Below are 5,453 nucleotides of genomic sequence, written 5' to 3' on the forward strand. Positions count from 1 at the left end.
GGGATAGGAGAGGGATAGCATTAGAAGAAATGCCTCATGTAGGTGATGGGTTGATGGGTGCAGCAAACCACAATGCAATGTGTATACCTAGGTAACAAACCTGCACATTCTGCACATGTACCCCAGAACTTAAAGTATAATAATAAAAGACGCTGCCTCAGGATGTAAAGTGTAACAGAGGGGCCAGGGTGAGCAACGTGGGCCTGTGAGACTTTTGGTTGCCAGTGTCCCAGCTCCCCCGGCAGGCGGCTTGGCAATGGTCCGCTCTGTTTGCTGCCTGCGGATTCGGGTTCCAGACTGAAGGCTGCAGTGTTCTCTGCGGCTTATTGTGGCCCCTGACAGGCCAAGTTTACTTTGGCAACTGCCAGAGAAGCCTTTGTGCTATGGAGGAGCCTGGGGCTACCCCTCAGCCGTATTTGGGGCTGGTCCTGGAGGAGCTAGGCAGGGTTGTGGCAGCACTGCCCGAAAGTATGAGACTAGACTCTAATCCTTATGGTTTTCCATGGGAGTTGTTGATATGTGCAGCTGTTGTTGGATTCTTTGCTGTTCTGTTTTTTTTGTGGAGAAGTTTTAGATCAGTTAGGAGTCGGCTTTATGTGGGAAGAGAGAAAAAGTTTGCTGTAATGCTTTCTGGACTAATTGAAGAAAAATGTAAACTGCTTGAAAAATGTAGGCTTGTTGGAAAAGAGTATGAAGGCTATGAAGTAGAGTCATCTTTAAAGGATGCCAGTTTTGAGAAGGAGGCAGCAGAAGCACAAAGTTTGGAGGCAACCTGTGAAAAGCTAAACAGGTCCAATTCTGAACTTGAGGGTGAAATACTCCGTCTAGAAAGAGGTAAGAGAAATCTAAACATTCCGAACAAGGTGAATTGATGGTGGATATTTCCAAAAGGATACAGTCTCTAAAAGATGAGTCAAAATCCCTCAAATCACAAGTAGCTGAAGCCAAAATGAACTTCACCATATTTCAAATGAATGAAGAATGACTGAAGATAGCAGTAAAAGATGCTTTGAATGAAAATTCTCAACTTCAGGAAAACCAGAAACAGCTTTTGCAAGAAGCTGAGGCATGGAAAGAGCAAGTGAGTGAACTTAATAAACAGAAAATAACATTTGAAGACTCCAAAGTACACACAGAACAAGTTCTAAATGATAAAGAAAATCACATCAAGACTCTGAGCGCTTGCTAAAGATGAAAGATCAGGCTGCTATGCTTGGAGAAGACATAGCGGAAGATGATAACTTGGAATTAGAAATGAACAGTGAATCAGAAAATGGTGCTTACTTAGTTAATCCTCCAAAAGGAGCTTTGAAGAAACTGATTCATGCTGCTAAGTTAAATGCTTCTTTAAAAACCTTAGAAGGAGAAAGAAACCAAATTTATAGTCAGTTATCTGAAGTTGATAAAACAAAGGAAGAGCTTACAGAGCATATTAAAAATCTTCAGACTGAACAAGCATCTTTGCAGTCAGAAAACACACATTTTGAAAGTGAGAATCAGAAGCTTCAACAAAAACCTAAAGTAATGATTGAATTATATCAAGAAAATGAAATGAAACTCCACAGGAAATTAGCAGTAGAGGAAAATTACCGGTTAGAGAAGGAAGAGAAACTTTCTAAAGTGCAGGAAAAGATCAGCCATGCCACTGAAGAGCTGGATCTATGTAAGCGAAGAGCTGTTCTGAAAAGCTGGATCTATAGAAAGCAAGCCAAAGATCTTGAAGAAGAATTGGAGAGAACTATTCATTCTTATCAAGGATGGATTATTTCCCACAATAAAAAAAGCACATAAGGCCGGCCATGGTGGCTCACGCCTGTAATCCCAGCACTTTGGGAGGCAGAGGCGGGCGGATCATGAGGTCAGGAGATCGAGACCATCCTGGCTAACATGGTGAAACCCCATCTCTACTAAAAATACAAAAAATTAGCCAGGCGTGGTGGAGGGCGCCTGTAGTCCCAGCTACTCGGGAGGCTGAGGCAGGAGAATGGTGTGACCCTGGGAGGCAGAGCTTGCAGTGAGCCGAGATTGCACCACTGCACTCCAGCCTGGGAGATAGAGCAAGACTCTGTCTCAAAAAAAAAAAAGCACATAATAATTGATTGGCAGCTTGGACTGCTGAAAGAAACTTCAATGATTTAAGGAAAGAAAATGCTCACAACAGACAAATATTAACTGAAACAGAGTTTAAATTTGAACTTTCAGAAAAAGATTCTTATGCCCTTGATGTTCCAAATACAGCATTTGGCAGAGAGCATTCCCCATATGGTCCCTCAACATTGGGTCGGCCTTCATTCAAAACAAGAGTTTTTCTCTATTCTCCAACCTTGTTGGAGGGTCCACTCAGACTCTCATCTTTGCTTCCACGGGGAGGAGGAAGAGGCTCAAGAGGTCCAGGGAATCCTCCGGACCATCAGATTATCAATGAAAGAAGAGAATCAAGATGTGATAGGTTAACCAATCGTCATAGGGCTTCTTTTGACACTGGGTCCCTGTCACCTCCATGGGAACAGGACCGTGGGATGATGTCTCCTCCACCAGGACAATCATATCCTGATTCAGCTATTCCTCCTCAAAGGCAAGACAGATTTTATTCTAATTCTGGCACACTGTCTGGACCAGCAGAATTCACAAGTTTTAATATGACTTCTTTGGATGAAATGAATGGGTCAATGCTTTCAGAAATGGAATCCAGTAGAAATGATACAAAAGATGACCTTGGTAATTTAAATGTGTCTGATTCATCTCTCCCTGCTGAAAATGAAGCAACTGGCCCTTGCTTTTTTCCTCCACCTCTTGCTCCAATCAGAGGTCCATTGTTTCCAGGGAATACAAGGGGCCCATTCATGAGAAGAGGACCTCATCCCCCCTACCTCCTCCAGGAACCATGTTTGGAGCTTCTCGAGATTATTTTCCCCAAAGGATTTCCCAGGTCCACCACATGCTCCATTTGCAATGAGAAATATCTACACCGAGGGGTTTTCCTCCTTACCTCCCGCCAAGACCTGGATTTTCCCCCTAACCCCCACATTCTGAAGGTAGAACTGAGTTCCCTTCAGGGTTGATTCTGCCTTCAAATGAGCCTGCTACAGAACATCCAGAACCACAGCAAGAAACCTGACAATATTTTTGCTCTCTTCAAAAGTAATTTTGACTGATCTCTTTTTCAGTTTAAGTAACTGCTGTTACTTAAGTGATTACACTTTTGCTCACATTGAAGCTTAATGGAATTATAATTCTCAGGATAGTGTTTTCTAAATAAAGATGATTTAAATATGAATCTTATGAGTAAATTATTTCCATTTTATTTTATTCTAGATAGTATAGCTACTTTAATTTTATTAACTAATACACTATTATATAACAATAATGGGAGTTTTATATATGTAATCTTGTAGGTAGGGAGGCTTTAAATTGTAAAGACTGTGTCTTTATGCCAAGAACTGTATTTACTGTGGTTGTAGACAAATGCAAAAGTAATTTTATCCTTAATTAAATAAATTTTGGTTGATATTTTTTAAAAAAGAAAAAAAAGAAAATGATTAATCTGTCATTGAGGTGCATTATCAATTGTTTAACCATTCCTCTCTTATTGAACATTGGGTTGTTTAAAAAGTGTTGCTATTTTTGAATCATGGTTCAGTGAACAATTTTGGACATACAACTTTTTTTCTGATGAGTTATTTCCTAAGGATCCAGCTCAGAAACTCAACACATAAACCTAATAAGAAAAAAATAATTTGAAGTGGCAAATCTCTTACACCAATAAAATTGTTGTATTTACGTTTGGATTTAGATGCCTTTCAATGGTCATACCTTTGCCTAGCTTTTATGGATTCTACTTTTAATATATAGAGTGACTGTTTAAATCACCTAACCCCACTGAGTTTTAAGTTCCCTTTTATTCGACAAGACTGGATTGTGTGATCCAGCTCCTCAAACTTAGTTATCAACCACCATCCTAGAGAACTGAATTCACATGAGGCCTATCCAGAAGAACAATCTCCCTTTCAGTGTCCTCACACATGCAGTGACCAGAGACCAACCTTGATAAATTATGGAAAAAGTACAGCACATTCTGGAAGAGCCATGGAAGATCCAGATCATCTGGTGCTGGATAAGAATATTAATGGACAGGCCCGGCATGGTGGCTCACGCCTGTAATCCCAGCACTTTGGGAGGCCGAGGTAAGTGGATCACGATGTCAGGAGATTGAGACCATCCTGGCTAATATGGTGAAACCCCGTCTCTACTAAAAATACAAAAAATTAGCCAGGTGTGGTGGCGGGCTCCTATAGTCCCAGCTACTCGGGAGGTTGAGGCAAGAGAATGGCGTGAACCCAGGAGGTGGAGCTTGTAGTGAGCCGAGATTGCACCACTGCACTCCAGCCTGGGCGACAGAGCGAGACTCTGTCTCAAAAAAAAAAAAAAAAAATTAACGGACAAAAGGGTTAATGAAAGAACATATTGAAGCATCCAATTATGTGGTATCTGCTCAAATTAGGAATCAATGAGATCAGTCAGTTAGCAGTCAAGATTTATAAAAGAGATGATGGCCTTGGGAGGGGCTGCCCTACTCAACTTTTTAATGACTAGAAGCTATTAAGGGCTCCAGCCAGAACCCTTCAGTAGGATTCAGTGAGGATCCCAATTTGGGGTCCAGAAGTAAATGACAACTCCCAGGAACCATTCAGAATAAAAATGGGGGAGCATTACTGTGAATTTATATTATGCAAGTCTGAGGAAAATTAATGTTAAGGAAGCTTTGCAAAAGTCTAATATTTACACCAAATTCCAGGGCACCATGCTGTAAGACAAAGCACTTGTCCTGCCCCTCTCCCTTCCTCATGTTTTTTGGTTCTTGGGATCCTTAAGTTTCAATGTTATTCTTAAAATATAGAGCATCTGGGAAACTAAAAAAGTGGAAGATATTCAAATTCTAATGAATGTACTGGCAGTATTGTAGATCATGAAGTATAACATAAAGACAAGAATCCCTAGCCTCTTCCAGCCATACTTTACTGAAGACCTTATTACAGGACATGGGAGGTAATGGTAAGGAGAAAGGATAGAATTTTGAGAAGTCTGGGAAGACAATGTATGATAACATCTGGAGAAGCTTCGCATAGGTTACTTTTGTTCAAGCTTAAGAAAAAGCTAGCTTGCCCCTGCACTGTCATCAGGTATCACGAAAGTAAATAAAACCTTTAAAGGTTATTCAAGCCAGACAGACTTCTGTCTTCTCTATACTATCCTGTGATCCTAATGTCTTAACAGTTACTACATATAATTTCCCTATATTTGCTACTAGTATTTTATCATATGTAATATTACACTCTTGATATTTCAAAAGTGGATGATTCATCTCCCAAAGAGACTGCAAAATTCATGAGTTAAGATTTGAGAATTTTATTTTAGACAAGATTTAGTCAGATTTTAGCGAGTTGGAATCTCTG

The 5,453-nt window shown here is 40.3% G+C and overlaps 1 pseudogene; it reads left to right on the forward strand.

Annotated features, from left to right (window-relative positions):
• Positions 1 to 371: 371 nt before the first annotated feature.
• LOC112608246 lies at positions 372 to 3,118 on the forward strand (annotated as a pseudogene).
• Positions 3,119 to 5,453: the final 2,335 nt, after the last annotated feature.

Source organism: Theropithecus gelada, chromosome 15, assembly GCF_003255815.1.
Source record: "Theropithecus gelada isolate Dixy chromosome 15, Tgel_1.0, whole genome shotgun sequence".
Classification (NCBI taxonomy): Eukaryota; Metazoa; Chordata; class Mammalia; order Primates; family Cercopithecidae; genus Theropithecus; species Theropithecus gelada.